The sequence below is a fragment of the Natator depressus genome, chromosome 1, assembly GCF_965152275.1.
Source record: "Natator depressus isolate rNatDep1 chromosome 1, rNatDep2.hap1, whole genome shotgun sequence".
Classification (NCBI taxonomy): Eukaryota; Metazoa; Chordata; order Testudines; family Cheloniidae; genus Natator; species Natator depressus.
Genome location: NC_134234.1, coordinates 271147769 through 271172039, shown reverse-complemented (window position 1 = coordinate 271172039; position 24271 = coordinate 271147769). Strand labels below are relative to the sequence as shown.

General features: G+C 40.1%; 1 protein-coding gene across 4 annotated transcripts in view; it reads right to left on the bottom strand.

Annotated features, from left to right (window-relative positions):
• Positions 1–21559, bottom strand: part of MGAT4C (MGAT4 family member C) — a 663620-nt gene extending 642061 nt beyond the window's left edge. For 2 of the 4 annotated variants that reach the window (XM_074941943.1, XM_074941940.1), the window contains exon 1: positions 21227–21559. The gene's annotated coding sequence lies outside the window, so the exon portion shown is untranslated. Of the gene's footprint in view, positions 1–21082; positions 21159–21184 lie in introns of those variants that run through there. The other 2 variants (XM_074941941.1, XM_074941944.1) reach the window with 2 other exon arrangements.
• Between the last annotated feature and the right edge of the window lie 2712 nt (positions 21560–24271).

Sequence of the window (24271 nt, the reverse complement as noted above, 5' to 3'; positions counted from 1 at the left end):
TATGGAGACAGTATCCTGGAAGCCATCAAAACTGAAATGGCTTTGGGGTAAACAAATAGAACATGAATTCCCAGTGTGATGCTGTAAGTTAATAAGGCTAATGCGATCTATGGATGTATAAGCAAGGGAAATATCAAGTAGTAGTACAGAGGAGCATACCTCTGTGACACTCTATAACTCAGGGGAACACCCAGCACCCCCATGTTCATCCTTATAAAATGATTATGTGGTATCCAATACGAAGTCTGTCTGTCGGGTGTCTTTGAAAGGCTCATGATGCACTGAGCATTGTTGTTATAGTAATGTTCTAGGTAGTAATTTCATGTAATAGTTATGAGTCTGAAAACTGTCTTCATGGCTTAAAACAAGCCCAGGCAAAACTCTCCAGGAACAGAGGGGCAGTTCACACCTCATCAGGGCATGTATGGGACAAATCCAGCCCAGCCTCTCAGGAACAAAGGACCCTGAGCTAGGCATCAACAAAGGATCTGTTGGACTCTCCAGTGAGTCACCCCCTTCCCTTGGTAAGTCTGGGACTACAATGAGGTAATGTTAACCTGACTATGAAGGGGCAGGGGGAAAAGCCAAGAGGGAAGAAAGAACGTGATAAAAGGGAGAGACACTTGCCATGCTCTCTCTTTTCCACCTCCATGTGACTGAAGCGCTGATCAAGGGGGAGCCTGGCTGATGGGCAACCAGCCTGCCTGGGGTGAGAAGCATCTAAGTTTGTAAGGGCACTGAAAGCATTAAGATCCGCTTAGAATGAGTTTTGCTTTTATTTAATTTGACCAAATCTGACTTGTTGTGCTTTGACTTATAATCACTTTAAAAATCTATCTTTTGTAGTTAATAAATGTGTTTGTTTATTCTACCTGAAACAGTCCGTTTGGTTTGGAGTGTGTCAGACTCCCCTTGGGATAACAAGCCTGGTACATATCACTTTCTTTGTTAAATTGATGAACTCATATAAGCTTGCAGTGGCCAGCAGGCATAACTGGACATGGCAAGACTGAGGTTCCTACGGTTGTGTCTGAGGTTCCTATTGGCTAGTGTCATTTGGTTGCACAGTCCAAGCAGCGGCTGGCCAAAAGTGCTCACTCACGTAGCTGGGAGCAGCTTACATGCTAGAGGCTGTGTGTGAACAGTCTGGGAGTGGGGGTTCTCACAGCGGAGCAGGGTAAGGCTGGCTCCCAGAATTGAGGATTGGAGTGACCTAGGAGATCACTGGTCCAGATAACACCAGGGGAACTTCACAATCTACATATATAACATTAGACAGACCATTATTGGAATATTGTGTCTAGTTCTGGTGTCCATACTTCAGAAAGGATACTGAACAATTGAATAGGATTCAGAAAAGAACCACAAGAATGATTCAAGGTCTGGAAACCATGCCCTTTTAGAGAGAGACTTAAGAAGTTTAATCTATTTAATTTATCTAAAGGAAGATTGAGAGATGATTTGATCACAGTCTACAAGTACCTATGGTCAAGAGAATTCTGATGTTAGATGGCTCTTTAATCTAGCAGAAAAGGCCATGACAAGATCCAGTGACTGGACACTGAAGCTCGATAAATTCAGGCTACAAATAAAGGTGCACATTTTTAAGTGAGGATAAGTAATTATTCGAATACCTTACTATGGATATCGTGAATTAGTTTCCTGTAGTCTTTCAGAAATATGATATACCTCAAACAGAAGTTATGGGCTTGATGCAGAGACTACTGGATGCAGCCTGTTATGCAGGAGGTTTGACTAGATGATCATAAAGTCCTTTCTGGCCATACAAAAATTTTTAAAAAATGGTCTAACAGGTCTTGTTACCTTGACTAGCATGGTTTTAGGTTAGAGCTGTTTGACCTTTGAAGGACCACTGCTAGTGCTCCCAAGAGACACCAGCATTCAGTACCAGACTTGATGAAACAAGCGCCAGCATGTAACAGCACAATGACATGCAGGTTTCTTCCTCCACGACTGTGTGTTCTGCTTTTTCAGTGTAGAATATTATGCAAGTTGAAGTTCTATTCTCACCAAGTACCACTGTATATATGTGTGCTATGGTGATTATACACGCTGATAGGAGCCCAGAGTGAACAGGACTATGCTCACTAGCTGTTATCCTGGGCTTTAGAAAAGGGACTTTTTGAAGTAAATGGAAGTTTTGTCATAGACATTAAGGGAAGCAGGATCTGGTGTGTCTTATCACTTTGGGAAAGAGAAGGAATTCTAACATTAGAGAAGGAAGGTTTGGCAGCCTGCAGAGAAGAAAATTAAATGATCATTCAAACATCAAGTCAACTTGCCACCCTTTGATGAAGAATAATTTTATATTAATGTTTTCTCTTTTTGCCTTGCAGGATTGTTGCCACCCAATTTAGTGGCCATGATTTAAAAAAAAGCATAGCTACATCAGCACTGCTCTTCCTATATGCCATTCTGCACATCCCAGGCAAAAGGGATTTTGCTTGTGTCATTCTCTGACAAGTGTTATTCCTTTCCTGTGTGTGTTATATTATATATAAATAAAGTCGATAAATAGTGTGAGCAAATGCAACAAGCTTGCTCTTTAAGAAATTAGATAATTGTATTTTGTCATTTGTTAGAATGGTTTGCTTTAATTTAGTAAGCTTATTCCGCTATCAGATATTTATATAACACAGGATTCTTTGACATATAGTTGTATGTAATCTTATCTCTCCTGGGAGAGTTCAGCATCTTTATCACAATTTGTCTAGCAGGAGCCTAACAGACACATCCTTCAGCTTATCTGTTGTCTAATGTCATCACTCATAATTGGATGGGAGGAAGATTTTATGGAATCTTTCTGTCTCTAATAAAGTGGTGGCTAGAGCAGCCTACAGAGGTGACATGGAAAACTCCACTATCCAATAAAAAGTTGAATTATCTCATTGTCAACAATAGTGAAATACGCTGCATTGTGTTGCAGTGGTACGTTGGCTGCCTGTAGTGAGCACGACATTTGTTGCCAAGAGTGATGTCAAAGTGGACAAAGGATCACTACCACTACTGGCTGCTGATGGTGGTGTGAAAGGAGTTTGAAGGTTCCATTTTTAAACACTTAAGCTCTAAAATGAACATGATCAGACATATCGTTCCAATTTTCTGACACCCTAAACTGACAAAAAACTGTTGTCCTCCTTGGGCAGACACCTCCGTCTTTTTGGCTCTGGAGGCAAGATGGAGAAAAAATAATACCCGTAACTGAGCTGTCAGTCCCATGTCAGACTGCCCTTTTTATATACAAGTCTTAGGACTTCATTCTTATGTTCTTTTGTAATAGTTTGGCCATACTGGGTCAGGTCCAGGTCCAAAGGTCCATCCAGCCCAGTATCCTGTCTACCGACAGTGGCCAATGCCAGGTGCCCCAGAGGGAGTGAACCTAACAGGTAGTGATCAAGTGATCTCTCTCCTGCTATCCATCTCCACCCTCTGATAAACAGAGGCTAGGGACACTATTCTTTACCCATCCTGGCTAATAGCCATTAATGGACTTACCCTCCATTAATTTACCCAGTTCTCTTTTAAACCCTGTTATAGTCCTAGCCTTTACAACCTCCTCAGGCAAGGAGTTCCACAGGTTGACTGCACTGTGTGAAGAACTTGCTTCTGTTTGTTTTAAACCTGTTGCCCATAAATTTCATTTGGTGGCCCCTAGTTCTTATATTATGAGAACAAGTAAATAACTTTTCCTTATTCACTTTCTCCACACCACTCATGATTTTATATACCTCTATTATATCCCCCCTTAGTTTCCTCTTTTCCAAGCTGAAAAGTCCTAGCCTCTTTAATTTCTCCTCATATGGGACCTGTTCCAAATCCCTAAGCATTTTAGTTGCCCTTTTCTGAACCTTTTTTAATGCCAGTATTTTTTTTTTTTTGAGATGAGGGAACCACATCTGTACGCAGTATTCAAGATATGGGCATACCATGGATTTATATAATGGCAATAAAATATTCTCCATCTTATTCTCTATCCCTTTTTTAATGATTCCTAACATCTGGTTTGCTTTTTTGACTGCCGCTGCACACTGCGTGGACGTCTTCAGAGACCTATCCACGATGACGGCAAGATCTTTTTCCTGATTAGTTCAAGCTAAATTAGCCCCCATCATATTGTATGTACAGTTGGGGTTATTTTCTCCAATGTGCATGACTTTACATTTATCCACATTAAATTTAATTTGCCCTTTTATTTCCCGATCACTTAGTTTTGTGAGATCTTTTTGAAGTTCTTCACAGTCTGCTTTGGTCTTAACTGTCTTGAGCAGTTTAGTATCATCTGCAAACTTTGCCACCTCACTGTTTACCCCTTTTTCCAGATCATTGATGAATAAGTTGAATAGGATTGATTCTAGGACTGACCCTTGGGGAACAGCACTAGTTACTCCTCTCCCTTCTGAACATTTACCATTTATTACTACTCTTTGTTCCCTCTCTTTTAACCAGTTTTCAATCCATGAAAGGATCTTCCCTCTTATCCCATGACAACTTAATTGGCAGAAGAGCCTTTGGTGAGGGACCTTGTCAAAGGCTTTCTGAAAATCTAAGTACACTATGTCCACTGGATCCCCCTTGTCCACATGTTTGTTGACCCCCTTCAAAGAACTCTAATAGATTAGTAAGACATGATTTGCCTTTACAGAAACCATGTTGACTTTTGCCCAACAATTTATGTTCTTCTCTGTGTCTGACAATTTTATTCTTTACTATTAAAAAGAAAAGGAGTACTTGTGGCACCTTACAGACTAACAAATTTATTTAAGTATAAGCTTCAGCTCACTTCATCGGATGCATGCAGTAGAAAATACAGTGGGGAGATTTTATATACACAGAGAACATGAAACAATGGGTGTTCCCATACACACTGTAACAAGAGTGATCGGGTAAGGTAAGCTGTTACCAGCAGGAGAGGGAAAAAAACCTTTTGTAGTGATAATCAAGGTGGGCCATTTACAGCAGTTGATAAGAACGTGTGAGGAACAGTAGGGGGGTGGGATAAACATGGGGGAAAAGTTTTACTTTGTGTAATGACACATCCACTCCCAGTCTTTATTCAAGCCTAATTTAATGGCGTCAAGTTTGCAAATTAATTCCAATTCATCAGTCTCTCGTTGGAGTCTGTTTTTGAAGTTTTTTTGTTGAAGAATTGCGACTTTTAGGTCTAATCGAGTAACAAGAGAGATTGAAGTGTTCTCCAACTGGTTTTTTAATGTTATAATTCTTGACGTCTGACTTGTGTCCATTTATTCTTTTACGTAGAGACTGCGGAACCACCTGATCAACATCCTCTACAGCAAACGGGGAAAGATTAAGAATGAGCTCTCAAAACTGGATACTCTCATAAAAAGACAACCTTCCACACAAACTTCCTCGTGGCTGGACTTTACAAACACTAGACAAGCCATTTACAACACACTTTGCTTCTCTACAAAAGAAAAAGGACACTAAACTATCTAACCTACTACATGCTACAAGGGGCCACAACAGTGGTTCCCTTAACCCACCCAGCAATATTGTCAATCTATCCAGCTATACGCTTAGCCCAGCAGAAGAATCTGTCCTATCTCAGGGCCTCTCCTTCTGCCCTTCCCCCTCCCCTCCCCGAACATGATGTGGCTGTGGTGACCTAGAATCCTATTTTGACGTCTCCGACTCAAGGAATATTTCCAACACCTCTGAACAGCATACTAACCCAGAGACCTTCCTACCAAGACTACAAAAAAAAAGGATTCGGGGTGGACTCCTCCTGAAGGTAGAAACAACAGACTGGACTTCTACATAGAGTGCTTCCGCTGATGTGCACGGGCTGAAATTGTGGAAAAGCAGCATCTCTTGCCCCATAACCTCAGCCGTGCAGAACACAATGCCATCCACAGCCTCAGAAACAACTCTGACATCATAATCAAAAAGGCTGACAAAGGAGGTGCTGTCATCATCATGAATAGGTTGGAATATGAACAAGAGGCTGCTAGGTAGCTCTCCAACACCACATTCTACAAGTTTTTACCCTCTGACCCCACTGAGGGGTACCAAAAGAAACTACACCATCTGCTCAAGAAACTCACTGAAAAAGCACAAGAACAAATCCACACAGACACACCCCTAGAACTCTGAGCAGGGGTATTCTATCTGCTACCCAAGATCCATAAACCTGGAAATCCTGGATGCCCCATCATATCAGGCGTTGGCATCTTGATAGCAGGATTGTCTGGCTATGCAAACTCCCTCCTCAGGCTCTATGCTACCAGCACTCCCAGCTATCTTTGAGATACCACTTTTGACTTTTTGAGGAAACAATCCATCGGTGATCTTCCTGAAAATATCATCTTAGCCACTATGGATGTAAAAGCCCTGTACACCAACATTCCACACAAAGATGGACTACAAGCCATCAGGAACAGTATCCCCAATAATGTCACAGCAAACCTGTTGGCTGAACTTTGTGACTTTGTCCTCACCCATAACTATTTCACATTTTGGGACAATGTATACCTTCAAATCAGCGGCACTGCTATGGCCCCACAGCCTGCCAACATTTTTATGGCTGACTTAGAACAACACTTCCTCAGCTCTCATCCCCTAATGCCCCTACTCTACTTGCGCTACATTGATGACATCTTCATCATCTGGATCCATGGAAAAGAAGCCCTTGAGGAATTCCACCATGATTTCAACAATTTTCATCCCAGCATCAACCTCAGCCTGGACCAGTCCACACAAGAGATCCACTTCCTGGACACTACAGTGCTAATAAGTGATGGTCACATAAACATCACCCTATACCGGAAACCTACTGACTGCTATACTTACCTACATGCCTCCAGCTTTCATCCAGACCACATGACACAATCCATTGTCTACAGCCAAGCTCTCCGATACAACCGCATTTGCTCCAACCCCTCAGACAGAGACAAACGCCTGCAAGATCTCTATCAAGCATTCTTACAACTACAGTACCCACCTGCTGAAGTGAAGAAACAGATTGACAGAGCCAGAAGTGTACCCAGAAGTTACGTACTACAGGACAAGCCCAACAAAGAAAATAACAGAACGCCACTAGCCATCACCTTCAGCCCCCAACTAAAACCTCTCCAGTACATCATCAAGGATCTACAACCTATCCTGAAGGACGACCCATCACCCTCACAGATCTTGGGAGACAGGCCAGTCCTTGCTTACAGACAGCCCCCCAACCTGAAGCAAATACTCATCAGCAACCACACACCACACAACAAAAACGCTAACCCAGGAACCTATCCTTGCAACAAAGCGCAACTGTGTCCACATATCTATTCATGGGACACCATCATAGGGCCTAATCACATCAGTCACACTATCAGAGACTCATTCACCTGCACATCTACCAATGTGATATATGCCATCATGTGCCAGCAATGCCCCTCTGCCATGTACATTGGCCAAACCGGACAGTCTCTACATAAAAAAATAAATGGACACAGATCAGATGTCAAGAATTATAACATTCAAAAACCAGTCGGAGAACACTTCAATCTCTCTGGTCACTCGATTACACACCTAAAAGTGGCAATTCTTCAACAAAAAAACTTCAAAAACAGACTCCAATGAGAGACTGCTGAATTGGAATTAATTTGCAAACTGGACACTATTAAATTAGGCTTGAATAAAGACTGGGAGTGGATGTGTAATTACACAAAGTAAAACTATTTCCCCATGTTTATTCCCCCCCGCCCGACTGTTCCTCACACGTTCTTGTCAACTGCTGGAAATGGCCCACTTTGATCATCACCATTGTTTCATGTTCTCTGTGTGTATAAAATCTCCCCACTGTATTTTCCACTGCATGCATCCGATGAAATGAGCTGTAGCTCACGAACGCTTATGCTCAAATAAATTTGTTAGTCTGTAAGGTGCCACAAGTACTCCTTTTCTTTTTGCGGATATGACTAACACGGCTGCTACTCTGAAACCATTCTTTACTATTGTTTCAACTAATTTGCCTGGTACTGACGTTAGACTTACCGATTTGTAATTGCTGGGATCACCTCTAGAGCCCTTTTTAAATATTGGCGTTACATTAGCTAGCTTCTAGTCATTGGGTACAGAAGCTGATTTAAAGGACAGGTTACAAACCATAGTTAATAGTTCCACAATTTCACATTTGAGTTCTTTCAGAACTCTTGGGTGAATGCCATCTGGTCCCTGTGACTTGTTACTGTTAATTTTATCAATTAATTCCAAAATCTCCTCTAGTGACACTTCAATCTGTGACAATTCCTCAGATTTCTCACCTACAAAAGATGGCTCAGGTTTGGGAATCTCCCTAACATCCTCAGCCGTGAAGACTGAAGCAAAGAATTCATTTAGTTTCTCTGCAATGATTTTATCGTCTAGGGTCCCCACTGGTTGTTTAGCAGGCTTCCTGCTTGTGATGTACTTAAAAAACATTATTACCTTTTGAGTTTTTGGCTAGCTGTTCTTCAAACTCCTTTTTGGGTTTTTTCATTACATTTTTACACTTCATTTGGCAGTGTTTATGTTCCTTTCTATTTACCTCACTAGGATTTGACTTCCACTTTTTAAAAGATGCCTTTTTAAAAAGATACCTTTTTTATACACAAACTGTGTCCTAGTTCCCACTAGTCCCAAATTATGGCACTGCAATAATTCTGCTATGGTAATTTGTGATTGCACAGTAGCTTGAGATATATATATAGACACACACACCCTAAAGTGGTGACACAAATGTCATGGCCACATGTTCCATTTAATGAAAAACACACTCACTTTGTCAGTGATACAGTACAAGTACTCCATTTTATGCATCTTTTATGAGCACTTGAAGTGTTTTCAGATTAGCTCTTGGTCATGTTCAGATTCAATTTCTGCTAGAATCTGAATATTTTAGGCTAATAAAACTGCTAGAAGACTTATGGGAAGTCCCACTTCATTTTTGTTTTAATTTTATAAAATCTGAAGCAATTCATTCTCAGTGACCTGAGGTCAAATACACAATAAAATGATTTCCTATTTATGTGATTTTTGCAATAAAAAATGAATTTTAAAATAAATTCCGTATTTTCAATCTTTGTTTTCTCATAGAAAGTTCCCACTGTTGCATGCCAGCTAATAGATCATCCATTAAAGTGAAGTTAGATTTAAAAAAAAAAATTTACAACAGTCTTGCTTAATTTTGTCCCTATTCCATACTTTGTAGATTGACAAAAACATCGAGGAGTCAGGTGGCACCTTAAAGACTAAGATATATTTGGGCATAAGTTTTTGTGGGTAAAAAAACCCACTTCTTCAGATGCATGGAGTGAAAATTACAGATGCAGGCATAAAATATACTGACACATGAAGAGAAAGGAGTTACCTTACAAGTAGAGAACCAGTGTTGACAAGACCAATTCAGTCAGAGTGGATGTGGTCCACTCCCCATAATTGATGAGGAGGTGTCAATACCAAGAGATGGAAAATTGCTTTTGTAGTGAGCCAGCCACTCCCAGTCCCTATTCAAGCCCAAATTGATGGTGTTAAGTTTGCAAATGAATTGTAGCTCAGCAGTTTCTCTTTGAAGTCTGTTTTTGAAGTTTTTTTTTTGTTGAATAGCTACTTTTAAATGTTATTGAGTGTCCAGAGAAACTGAAGTTTCAGAGTAGCAGCCGTGTTAGTTTGTATCCGCAAAAAGAAAAGGAGGACTTAAAATCATAGAATATCAGGGTTGGAAGGGACCTCAGGAGGTCATCTAGTCCAACCCCCTGCTCAAAGCAGGACCAATCCCCAACTAAATCATCCCAGCCAGGGCACCTTAGAGACTAACATTTATTTGAGCATAAGCTTTTGTGAGCTACAGCTCACTTCACCAGGTGCATGCAGTGGAAAATATACTGCATGCATCCAATGAAGTGAGCTGTAGCTCACGAAAGCTTATGCTCAAATAAATGTGTTAGTCTCTAAGGTGCCACAAGTACTCCTTTTCTTTTTGCAAAAACTGAAGTGTTTTCCTACTGGCTTTTGTATGTTACCATTCCTGATATCTGATTTGTGTCCATTTATTCTTTTATGTAGAAACTGTCTCGTTTGGCCAATGTACGTGACAGAGGGGCTCTGCTGGCATATATCACATTAGTAGATGTGCCCCTGATGGTGTGGTTCATGTGGTTGGGTCTTCTAGAGTAGATACGGGGACAGAGCTGGCAATGAGGTTTGTTACAGGGATTGGTTCCTGGGTTAGTGTATTAGTATATTTATGCCTGTATCTGTAATTTTCACTCCAAGCATCTAAAGAAGTGTTTTTTTACCCACGGAAGTAGTGTTGGGGCTGACCGCAAGTTACCTTGGGCTGTTGTTACAGCATGGTTCGGGGGGAGCTAGTAGTGAACTGGCTTTGACTGGCCGAGCTGGCTTGCAGCCACTCAACTGGGCAAACAAGTGAAGAAATAAGTGAGGACCACGACTGTAAAGTGTGAGAATAGGAAGCGATAGTGTTTCCTGCCAGAGCCTGCTTGTGGGTGAATACCCCCCCTTAAAAGGGGATAACGATAAAAGCAGCTATGCAAATTGCCTTAGACGAACAGTCTCACCTGCAGACCCTGGGCTTGTGGGTGCCCAGAAATTCCCCACTCTGGAGCAGCACCTGCTACGAGCCCTCAAGGACAAGGCAGGAGGGTCCAGGACTGTCCTTAGCAGAAAGGGTGTAAGCATTGATTCTTGCTTGGTTGGTTGGTTGCTGGAAAGCATGTATTTAGTAATGCATAACGGCTGGGAGGCTTATTATACTTTGGCAATAAAACCGGTTATACTGATGCACCTGGCGTGGCTTCACTAACTGTATCTGAGCTCCCCCCTTGGGACCAACACATTATGCCCAAATAAATCTGTTAGTCTTCAGGGTGCCACTGGACACCTCATCATTTTTGTGGATACAGACTAATATGGCTACCACTCTGATACTTTGTAGGTTGAACTCCTCCAGATGGAACATAAGTAATTTTATTTCCTCTGGTCACTTATCAAATTATTTTTGGAGTTATTTATTAGGAAACAGGTGAAGAATGCTCTAAGTGAGAGATAACTATTTACATGTATATAGACAGATAAAGTGCCAGTAAGAATATTTACCATAGACTGTGGATTTTGTAGTGCCAATAAAACCTGTACACTGCAAATGGCTTCTTGCATGTAGCTCTTTAATTGAAGCTCTTAACGGACAAGGCAGAAGTCCTAGACCAAGCAAGACAATACAGAGGTTGTATTAGCCCCAAAGCAGATTTAGAGGTAGCCACACAAAAGTAAGCCCTATGGTCTTTAGCAGAGAAACTACAGGTATTATTAATTATTTCTATTACCGTAGCATCTAGGAACCCTAGTCATGGACCAGGACCCCATTGTGACTGGCAATGTATTTTATATACAGTGTATAAACAGAAAAAAAAAGTCTTAAGGACAGACGAAGGTCCTCCTGGACGACACAAATAAAAGCCTAAGGGCATCAATCCTACAAAGACTTATTATGTACTTGCTTAACTTTAAGCATATGAGTAGTCCCTTTGAATTCAAAGGGACTCCAAATTGTGGCAGCAGAAGAGCAATGCTAAATTTATTTTAAGGAAGCTGTGTAAAACAGAGTGGATGGAAATAAACCCAAGCATTTAATTAGTTTTGCCAATTAGCAATAGAAAAAAAATGTTTTATACAGGTATACAGTTCCCCTCTCTGCAAAGGGCCCTTCAGTGTCAAATAGGCTTATATGGCAGCCATTTAATCATTTTTCTAGCCACAGCAGTACAATTTCCTTGAAATGTATTCCAAGCAGAAGCTGAAATCCTGTGCTGTCACATAGGTGTAATTCATAAAATAAACTGTAAAAAAGTTGAAAGTGGCTTAGAACTTAATAATTGGACGCTAACACCACAAAACCCAGTGATGATTCAACCTGATGATATTCTGAACAAAAAGAGCTCTCAACCCTGCTTGTAGCTGTTTCCATCACTTCACACTGATTTAGACATTGTAGGTCTCCGAGTGAAACAGAACAACATTCCTGGAATCTTTGTATATAAATTTAAAAAATTCTTAAGAACATGAAGGTGGCAAAGTCAAGCACTCCAAAGTTAAAAAATGTTAGAATGAAGATTACTTTGCAACCTTAATTCAACTCCATTTTGCCTATGTATTACAATACAGCATTTACATAAGCATATACCATTTTCCCACAGGACTCAATGGGACAGATGTTAAATTAGAAAGTAGTTATTCAATATCTTGCTTTATTCTCATCATTCAATGTATGGCACCGGCCTGATTTTCTGCACAAACCCAGATCAGAATAGAAGTGATTAATTTCCTCCTAGGTGTTTCTATGGTGCTCTCAATATTGTATCCAAATGCTTCACACACATTAATAAATTTAGCGTCTCATTCCTGTGAGATTAGGTGATATTATCCCCATTTTACAGCTGGAAATTCAAGACAATATTTCAAACATGACCAACTTGAAACACCTTAGCCCTGATTTTCCAGAGTCCTTTGCTTTCAAAATATATAAAAAAAAAATCTATAAAATGCTCAGCTCCAATTGACTTCAGTTGTAGTCATGAGTGCTCAGCACTACTGCAAATGCATTCCTAGGTGTTCCAAGCTAGGCACTCAGAAAATTAGGAGCACAGAATTAGTGGCTAACTGTGAACATATTAGTTTAAATTACTTGCCCAGCATGACCTAGGAACTCTGGGTGAAAAACAGGGATAAAATCCAGTTCTCCATGATGGCATTAAGCTGCCTTAATCACGAGACAATCTTCTCTCTTCCTGCTCATTTACCAAAATGAATGAGGCAGTGGTCTTATAGATGACAGTAATAATAGTACACACTGATTCATCCCCCTGAATACAGTCCATCATGTGCAGTGAATGAGACACAGGTCCTTTGGAAAATGTAATAATTAGAGTATTCTCGGATCAGTTCCTTGGTGCCACAGCAGTGTCTGGGAGAAGCAATTGCAAGGTGTGTCCTGCTCAGCCCCGTAGCCTCATGATGGAGCATGCACAATCTCCCTGTGGTAGAGCTGGTTGGGAGTTTGAGAAATATTTTTTTCTCATTCAAGTCTCTGCTTCTAGAGTAGCACACCTAGAATTCTTTTTGGGGCGGGGAGAAATTCAAACGGTCTCAATTTTGTCCTGATGCAGAAATGGAAAGGCTTTGAAATCTCATTTTCCTTCACTTTGAACTGGAAAATAGCAGAACAATTTTAAGTGGAACTTTAAAAAAAATTTCAGCTCAACAGAGAGACACAACAAGTTTAAAAGTTATAACAGGGTCTGACAACAGGGTCTTATAGTGTGAAGTGATGGGCAATCACAACGACAGGCAGTGCTACCAGCTCCATCTATAGTAAGAGAAAACTAACTATATTGATTTTACATAGATCTCTTCCAACATCTAAACCTCACTGATAGGAGAGTCAATATACATCTGAATAACTATTATAAACACTCCCTGATTCATGCGCAAATTTATGTATTGCCCGAGGACATTTATGAACTGGAATACTATTTTGTGGTCCCTTCTGATTAGAGATGAATAAATGACATTACATGGAATACATTTACAGCACAAACTGTAGCTCACTATGGATTTGATTTAGAACCACCTCATATTTACTATGAGCCACAAGGTGGAAGAGCTCTGAAGTAGCTCAAAAGCTTGTCTCTTTCACCAACAGAAGTTGGTCCAACAAAAGATATTACTTCACCCACCTTGTCTCTCTGGGGCCAAGATGGATACAACACCACATTTACTATGTAGGTTAAATAGAGACGGGGGAAATAGCAGCATTCTTTGAGAACTCATCCCTAATTATGTTACCTTAAATTACAGTTTGTGTATCCTGGAAATAAATATTGTGTATTTTGGGACTTCCCAGCAACATGAAGAGTCTTTAAAAATCATAGCAAACTATTTGCTGGATTTTAAAGCTCTGATTTAAAAAAAAAACCTCTTCAAAGCTTAAGAACACATTAATATTTACAAAGTGTGTTTAATCTTCAGCAGGAATTTGGAAAAATATTTTAAGTCCAAATAAATGATCTACATTTCTATGCCTTTAAAGAAATATTCATAATTTTACTGACAGTAATTTCAAGCTGATCCAAGACCAGCAGCCAACAGAGCTTCTAAAATATACCAAGCCCGATTCCCCTCTCCTTTACACCATTGTAAGGTCACTAGTGTCAACAGAATTATTTTTGGCCTCCACTGGTGTAATCAAGAAGTGAATTGGGCCCTTTTGATATTCAGAACAAGATATAAATAATATTCCAAAAAAAATTGTGGTTCTATATTAGTATGTGAAAGACTTTGGTGATCGCACCAAGAAATAGAAAGGAGAGGCAGGTTGAGAGCTTCCAGAACAGAAAGACCTCTAATTGTACAGACAATATATCTGTACATAAAAAAAAATACATACATACCACAAGGAACTGTATTGACAAGAAGAGACATTGGATGACCTAGTAGGACTTTTCTATCTAACTTATGTAACTGTAAGAGACTGAGAAAGGAACAGTAGAAACAAGCACTGATCTCTCAAAAGAGTCCCTTACATTCTCCCACCCTAACAATTCAGAAGGGCAGGAGGGAGAAGAAGCAGCAGAGAATGGACTTATTTGTTCTCACGTTGGAGAACAGCTCTGTAAGAGTAGTGGGAAGAATAGAACAAACAATAAAAGGTTCATAAGTCAGCCGGACACCACACACTCACAGATTCCTATTCTTATCTTATCAAGTTTAATGAATTCAATATGAGAACAGGGTGAAAAAAAAAAACAATTTCCATCCCAAGGGAAATTTTGAGATTTCAAAAATCTAGATTCATTCCACTCAGAACTAAGAGTCAAAATCCCAGTATTTGTCATGGAGCTAAAACTTACCAAAACCAGTATAGCCAGGTACCAGGGTACAGGATATTTCAGTTTCACAATTTAAACATAAAATACAGTGATCATGCCTAGATGTTTAGGAGATGCATATTTTGAGCCCACTGTTCCATATTTTGATCTAGACAATATTAATGGGACAACGTGTTCAAAACTACACATACCAATCATATACACCCCAAGGAGGCACATTACCAAATGCATATAAATATGTAATGCCAGTCCCATAGCCAAGCACGTCTGTCTGCATTGTATTGCCACTTCAGAGAATTTGTTTTGCATGGCTCGGATGGGTGTACTTGTTTTGCCTGTTTTTGAACCAATTGGAACATTGAGGGATATAAAGTGTGATAACAATGCAAATCCAATTTCAGTTAAGAGAGAGCACATAGTGCAGGAAGGAGGAAAGGAATCCAAAAGCAGAAAAACAAACAAACAATCTAGCTCTTATATAGCACTCATCAGTAGATCTCAAAGGACTTCACAAAAGGAGGTCACAGTATCAGGTCACAGTACCCCCCATTTTTAATGAAAGGTAAACTGAGGTACAGAGAGACAAAGTGATGCCTAAGGTCAACCAACTGACCAATGGCAGAGCTGGGAATAAAACCCAGGTCTCCTGAGTTCCAACCCAGCGGTCTACCTAGTAGGCAACACTGAAGGGTGAAAGAGTGGTGAAATGAGAAGTAATGGGAAGGAGAATCTAGGGTCTCACTTCAATGGGCCTTGGAAGAGTGAATGTATCTATCAACTTCAGCAAACTTTGGATCAGGATCCTTATAAAACAGATACAATACTGACCCACTATATAGTTTCATTTACAGGGAAATATTTGTAAATTTGAACTAGTTATTTCTACCAAGAACCATACACTTTGCCAGGTTTACCCATCACTGCTTATTGTCATCATTTTTACAACAGCCACATAAGTAACTAGATGAGAGCCACAAGCGGAACAAACAAACAAAAACAAAACCCCTCTCCCCCCCCCCCCCCCCGCAAAAAACCCCTAATCAAATCCCCTTACAAAAAAATCTGACTCCTACCAAATATCCATTTCATTGAACTATGAGACTCAGGCACTGAGTTAGTATTTGCCCAATAACAATTCAGATTGCAGCTGTAATATATACCATCAGTCTGTAAGTCCTGCTTAACATTTTAATACAATTCCTGCCTAACAGCTGGTTTTGTCGTCTAGGTAGAGGCTGCATAAAGCCAGGCACCCCAAAGTGGCACTTCATATTTTCTGAAATAGCAATGAGGTCAATAATCAAACCAAGAAAGAAATAAAGAAAAAGTTTAGACTGGCAATCTTTGTTTTTCTTCACATTCTGTTGTTACCCAAAGCTTTTTTCTGAACACTTCTTCCAGCAGCGGCTTGTCAAAGTCTCAGAAGACATGTTCTGTCCTTCAATGCCACCTGAATAGTCAGGCAATAAAACAACAACCTCTTCTCTGTCCTACACAGAATCCCACTTCATGGGGATAGAGTCTCTTCTCTGCATTGAAGTACGTAAGGGGGAAAAAAGCATTACTGTCTTTATGTAAGCAATGTACTGTAATTTCCATCTGCTGTAGCACCTTCTCCCCACTCCTTCGGTCACTATAGGTTTCTATTTCTTTCTTCAGTTTAGCTTTTCCACAGGAATTCTGTAAATTAATAGAAACTTCATACTCGTCCAATGTCCACTTTAGCAGTTGTGATATCACATCCTTCCTTTGTAATTTGTGTGTGGGAGGGTTACCTCTTGCTTTATCTTTTGGGATTGTTTTTAGTTTTTTCCTGAGTCAAAGATTTTGAAGGATTTTTCTTCATTTTTGAAGTCTCCTCCCCCATATCTAGTGCATCTCAATACTGCTGAATTGACAGCCCTGAAAACTAATTTCCTCCAAGCACAGAAAAGATACAGCCCAAACCATGCCAGTGCACTCAACCTTAAACAGCAAAGGTACCATACTATTACAATGGAGGCACACATGGGACATTTCAAGACAGAGGGGAATATTCTCTGCTGTGGTCAACTCCCACTAGGCACTACGGATCAGGATGTTATGTTAGGAAACCACTTACTTTAGTCAATTTTCCTGCAAGATTAGGTAACTGAGGCTCAAAATATATTTGCAGCAGAGACTTTCCCAGTCTGGCTTTGGGCCCATCTGTGGCTTCAGTTTCTCCCTCTTGGACTCCTCAGTATCATCATCGTAACTGGCATGAGTCAGGTAGATCCAGCCCCCAAGAGGTAGTGATTTGTCATCAACTTTAATAAAGGAACTCATACCCAGCTTTTCTAGCTGGCTCACAACTCTTGCTGCAAGGGGCTTAGTCTGGTCTCTGATGAGTCTTTCCTCTAGCAGAGTCGCGCTCTGTACTCCAGTCTTCCTAGTTGACTCCTGATCCCTGGAGTCAAGGGACCTGGCTGGGTGCTAAGGAGAGTCTTTGTTTAGACCAGCTCATGTATCCGTCCTGCACCTTTATCTCCCTAATCTCTGGCTGCTCATTATATCTCCCAGCAGGCCTGATTCCAAATCATATGCTTGAATCACATAACACTTGGACTTATTCCCTTCACCTGGGGTGGCAGGCACGTCTTAAAGGGCCAGCTCACACTTGGACGGTATCCATTATTTTATTATTATTTAAAAAAAAAAAAAACAGAGGCTAATCTCGGTCTCCAAATATATTAAATGAAAAGGCAGACTTTTGGCTGCCATGTTATCTAAAGTTCCACCTAGCAGTAATCAGGATGCTCGAGTCTCTCTTAACTGCAATAGAATTAAAAAAAACAAAAACAAACTATGACTTTATAAGATTTCCATTTAATGTAGGGCATTGTCAGGAAGAAAAATTCTGTGGTATTATGCACTACTTTAAGTGAAGCAGTCTGATTTGTTCCTCTGGCTCTAATTGCTTGGCATCTTTACTCTGGCTCTAATTGCTTGGCATCTTTACTCCCTCTTTTCTGCATGTTACGTGAGAAAATAGATGTAAAGGTTTTTTTGCTTATTTTTAAATATGAAATACAAGGCTGCTCACACATTTAAATACTATTATTTTATTGCATCTTAAGTCAGATAGTAATTTTGAAGGAAGCACACCGTTAAAAATACCAGTCAATCGGATATGACCTGTGTGGCTAATATTGTAAAACATGACTAGTGATTAAGGAATCCAACTTGGGGCACGTTAAATGGTGACTTACCCTGCTTTTCAGTGGGTAAATGCTTAGCCCTTTTAGAAAATCAGGCTTTGTAAAAGAACCTCACATTAAGCAGCTAAGAATTTGGGCACCTAAAAAAAAAAATCACTTAATTACTTTTGAAAAAAAAAATTCTTCTCCATCTCTTTAAAGACATAGCCACATGGTGTCAAACCTGAGAAACTAGCAAGGCCACATATAAGCAAGTTCTTACTGGTGCACTTACCTGAAATAGTTTCCTCCCACTGGAAGAAAGGGAAGGATAGAGAATGAGCTAAGAAAGAGGCTCAGCATGAGTGAGCAAGTTCTAAGACAATGCAAGAACAGCTAGACTGTCCAAAAAAAGTCTGGCAGTTACCATGGGCTTCAGATACAAGTCAGCACCACAGAAGAGAAGAGCTGCTGGAACAATAATGTTGGAACTGGAACCTCATAGGAGCTGGGACAGGTAGAAAACTGTGATAAATAGCAGTTGGAGGAAGACAGAGCCAGCAGTCAAAAGAGGATAGTGCTTGAGTATATTCATGTCCCGATCCCTCCCAAATCCCAGTTAAGTCCCCGTCGGTGCCAATAGGTGCTAGCTCAATTAATAGTCCAGATGGATAATTTTGATCCACATACAACACAACACTAAAGTAACACAGTGTCACTCACACAAGACAGCACAAAACTGTTTCATAAGGTGGCAGAAAGTTCCAGATGCCTACACCATAACTGAATGCACAATTTCTCTGAAAGGTGAGGAGAGGAGTGGCCATTGCTGAATAGCAGGTCAGGCAGAAGAGAGAACAATTATATGAGTGTTTGGACAGAGTGCTAATGTAATAGCCTTCATTGAATTCTGACCATTTAAAATTCCTTTACCACTTTAATCTCTTCTTGATCTTACTTTAAAGAATGTAAATTTATAGACATTGTTAAGTGGTTACATCTTTGCCAAGGCCAAATGTTGGAGGTGATTAAATGTAATCAGCTGGTATGTTAAAGTAACAGTTGAAAGCAAACACACAAAAACTTACCCCAAGGGGGAAAAAATAAGACCCTACTGTGAACATGTCCTCAGATTTTCTTGAGAGGGTTATAATATTAAAATGCTTATTCTCTCTCCTGATCCTCTGACATTTGTAAGCCATTGAATTTTAAAACTCTGAAAAACCCAAGGGTGACAGCACTTTAAGAATACTCTGTAAATGTAAACAAGAAGTTTGAGAGATTGGGAAAAACCAGCCTGGCACACAAACTCCCTTTAAAACAGAAAAATAGCTACCTGAAGGTAGGATCCTATAGGCAGAGTTTTATCATTGCTTTAATTCTCAGACCTCAGTGATTCACGAGGTCTGAGAAGCCAAATTAGTGATCAACATTACCCCAAAAAGCCACAGTAATGTGAATTCATGGTTTCATTTACTATTATGTATAAACAATATTGTTCTCATAGCAAAATGATTGACCAAGTTATATTATCAACTACAGTTCGTTAACATAGTAAAAGCATCCTAATTTGTTAATAACTTAGGTTGCTTAATCGCTAAAATCAGTGTTTTAATATCATTTAATATCAGTGTTTTAATATAATAGCCACAGGAGACACATTAAAGAGCCACTTGTGGCTTGCAAGCCTCAGTCTGAATATCACTGAACTAAAGCCTCTCTGCCTTTGTCCCTCCAATGGCCATAGGAAAGTAAATAGGTTTTTAGAATTCATTTTGGCAGGGCTCAAGCCATACTCCTCTTTCTTCTTTTTCTTTCAATCTGAGACTCAAGAGAAAAAGTACATGCTCTCCCCTGCTCTCTACTACTATTTCAAGAGCTTAAGAAGAATATTAAAAACAAAGTGAAAAATGTTTGAGTTAATGCTTCCATCTCTCATTTGTCTCATTTGTTTTTAACCCCTTGAGTGCTGAACAACCCTTGCTAGTCTGTTCTATTCACCCATTATTGGGGTGTCCCAGTGCCTTCCAGTACTGTTTTAAGCAATGGACTAGGCTCTGTCACTTGTGAGCATGCATTCAGTTGAAGCCACCCACTGTGCTGCCAAACACTCGAAGTATGGCCTAACATGGCGTTTGAGTGGAATGATGGCAGCACAGCAAGTGAAGAGAATCAGCAGTGAACAAGTTAACTGTAAGGCTCTCTTGAGGGTTTAGTTCATGTATTTCTCCTATTTCTGCAGACACAGAAGTCTCACAGCTGATACACATGCTGGAGCAGAGAATGTCACATCAGGAACGATATCATGAAGTTAGCTGTGGAATTACAATGCCACATTCAAGCTCCAGTGACTCCCGCGCTTGGAACAGTTTGAAAAATTTTGACTGCTCTGCAATTTAGTGAGATCCTTTTATTTTGGCTCACACTTCACTACAAAGCACATTAGCATATAGGCAGTAAGCTTTTGAGCTTAGGGAGGGCTTGCTGCAACCCATTTAGAAAACACAACATTTTAAAGACAACATACTCCTCTCCATAGGTTTATTTTATTTTTAATATTCCTGTTTGTGTTCTGTAATCCCGATGTTTTATCAAGATGCTCAGTCAGGAATACAAATGCAACAACATGCTTCTATCACACAACTCACATTGGGGCTTTTCAGAATTAAATACCTTCATCCCTCATAAGATCATGTAATGTCATAGCAAAAAAGAAATGTCAAACTCCAAAATTAATTTATGCTACTTCAAGGAAAGTTCTCCTCTCTACCCTCATGAAAACATTCTCTTTTGCAAAATAAAATATTGTCAACTCCCAGGAATGTAAATGGTTGACTGTTTCTGAAGTATGATTTTGCCCTTCACTATTCATTTTTTCATAAAAGCAAAACCCTCAGGGCAATCAATACTAACTTATGATAATGTGGTCTGCAGCACAGTGAGGGCCCCCACCCCACAGCTGACAGAGCACTTAGCAGTAGGTGCTACAGTAAGTGGATCAGAGTATTTTACCTGTAAATATGCTGCGATAAAGTGATATCATTCCATTGCTACAGATTACTTAGTTAACATTTTTCCTAATATATTTGGTTCACTAGTTCATTAGATCATTACCTTATAAACAGCCTGGGTAATGAATTGAGAGCAACTGCATACCTTCAGGAAGAACCTGCCCGATAACAATAATCCATTAGAAAACTGGCAGTATCCTCTGATCTATTGCCCGCAAAGCTATGACTTGATGGAGAGTTTCATTCCCTCTGCTCAGTACTCCAGAAGAAAATCAGCACAATTTAAATATTTCTTGTGATGTGACAGCTCTCTAGATCCCTGGTTGCATTCTGTTCCCAAGGGATGACAATCTGGTGTTCCAGTGAGCATAGAGCAGTGAAGATGAATTGAAAAAGCTTGAGATAAATTAGGGCTGGCTAAGTTAAAATTGTCTCTGCTCCTGAGTCTCTCATCTGCAGTCTGCAAGCCTGTTTTGCTGTGAGAAAGCTAGATGGCAGGCTGCCTCAGTGAGTTCTTCTTAAGCGACAGGGAGCATTTTCAATGAAGAAAAATTCTCCCATTATCTAAGCTAATGTGACTGCAGCTAAGTCTAGTTTTAAGAGTGTCTACCAGCATGAAATTCATTTTTACTATTGCTCTCCTTCAAGCTACAGGTCAAAACACATACTATCTGAAAGAAAAACTTTTTAGTTAACAAATGATATCCTGGCTCTTGTTATAGCTTTGCCCAATAGAAAAATTGCCTACACTTAGACTATGTTAACAAATTATATACTTCCTAATGTTACCTCTTGTTAAGTTATTTTTCTATTCCTGTTCCTGCTCTTTTGGTCTTAATAACCATTATTCCAACAACAATTATCTTCATTTCAAAATGCTTTAGTATAGAGGTTGGCAGGGTTTTCTTTTAGCTGACAACAATTGAAGTGACAGCTGGAAATCAGGACATTTTGCACTTTGTAACCTTAAGAGATGCTAGTCCAAGAAAACATCTGATGGCCATTTTGCTGTACCATCAGAAAGTCTGGTTTTTTTTAAAAAAAACCTTTGTGACAGATGGTCACAGACTCTGATTACACAGTCTGCAATTGGAATAAGATTGAAATTGAAATTCTTCATAATTCAGGTTAGTGCCAAAGTACTACAGGGTAACAAGCCTTGTGCATAGTGAGGAAGCTGTAGATATGGTATATCTTGACTTTAATAAGGCTTTTGATACAGTCTTGCATGACCTTCTCAGAAACAAATTAGGTACACACAACCTAGATAGAGCTATTATAAGGTGAGTGCAAAACTAGTAGGAAAACTGTTCCCAAAAGAGCAGTTATCAGTGGTTCATAGTCAAGCTGGAAGGGCGTATCAAGTGGGGTTCCGCAGGGATCAGTTCTGGGTCTAGTTTTGTTCAATATCTTGGTCAATGATTTAGATAACATAGAGAGTACATTCATCATATTTGAGGACCATACTGGGCCAGGAGGGATTTCAAGTGCTTTGGAGGAGAAGATTAAAATTCAAAATGATCTGGACAAACTGGAGAAATGGTCTGAAGAAAATAGGATGGAATTCAATAAGGACAAATGCAAAATACTCCACTTAGGAAGGAACAATCAGTTGCACATTTACAAAATGGGAAATGACTGTCTAGGAAGGAATACTGTGGAAATTGATCTGAGGGTCATAGTGGATCACAAGCTAAATATGGTTCAACATGGTAATATTGTTGCACACAAACAAAAAAAGAAAAAAGAAAACATCATTCTGGGATGGTAAGCAAGACATGAGAAGTAATTCTTCCACTATTCCACACTCATTAGGCCTCAACTGAAGTATCGTGTCCAGTTTTGGGCGCCACATTTCAGGAAAGATGTGGACAAATTGGAGAAAGTCCAGAGAAGAGCAACAAAAATGATTAAAGGTCTAGAAAACATGACCTATGAGGGAAGATTGGAAAAAAAAGGGGGGGGGGGCATTTAGTCTGGAGAAGAGAAGACTTAGAGGAGACAAACTTTTATGTACTTGAAAACTGTTACAAGGAGCAGGGAGAATAAAAAATGGTTCACCTTAATCTCAGAGTATAGGACAAGAAGCAACGTGTTTAAATTGCAGCTGGGGTGGTTTGGTTGGACATTAGGAAAAACTTCCTAACTGTCAGGGTGGTTAAATACTGGAATAAATTGCCTAGGGGAGGTTGTGGAATCTCCATCAGAGGAGATTTAAGAGCAGATTAGACAAACACCTGTCAGGAATGGTCTAGATCAGAGTTTCTCAAACTGTGGTCCATGGATCATCAGTGGTCCACGGGCTCCATTCAGGTGGTCCGTGGATAGTTCCTTCTAAAGGTGTTGCTTGGTTGGCTGTACACAAGAGAATGCAGGGCCGCCCACCTAATTAGTGGAGCTGCGCAGACATGGCTCCACTAATCAGGTGCCTGGACCCTGGAGAAGACACATATAAGGTGAGGTGGTGGCCTTGGGGGTATAGGAGGTAGGTGGGAGGGGGCAGTGGGGTGAGAAGAGGGGGTGGGGGGAATTTGGGACATGCAGGGCTGCAGCGGCCAGAAAAAGAGGCAACTTTCCCCAGCTCCAGGGCTGTGGCTGCTAGGGAGAGACAGCCCTCCTTCCCAGCCTCAGCTTGGGGGCTGGGGGGAAGAAGAGGACACATCCATTGCATTAGAGAGGTAAGACTACTGATATTAAAATATGAGTCGTGTGCTTTTATTTGTAGAATAAAAAAAAGTTAATTACGTTTTTTTTTAATATAGCATTTTTATCCAAAGCGCTTTACAGTAGTTAGCTAATGGTACAAACACCATTTGGAAAGATCATTAAATGGTTGGCTGAGACCCTCAGCAATTTTCAAGTGGTCCATGAAAATAAAACGTTTGAGAATCACTGGTCTAGAAAATACTTAGTCCTGACATGAGTGTAGGGGACTGGACTAGATGACCTTTCAAGGTCCCTTCCAGTCCTATGATATCTGGTTCAGCTTCTGCTCCTTGTCATGGGACAAATGTGAAGCAGAAAATGTGATTGGAAAGTTTGTGGATGGAATTTGGGCATAAAAAGATGGGTGTCCTGGAGGGTTAATGACAATTCATTTTTTTCCCATGGTACATATTTCCACAGCATGCCCCTAAGCTGGACCATAATTTCTGATGCAGGAGAACCAGCACAGTGTTGTTGGATCACA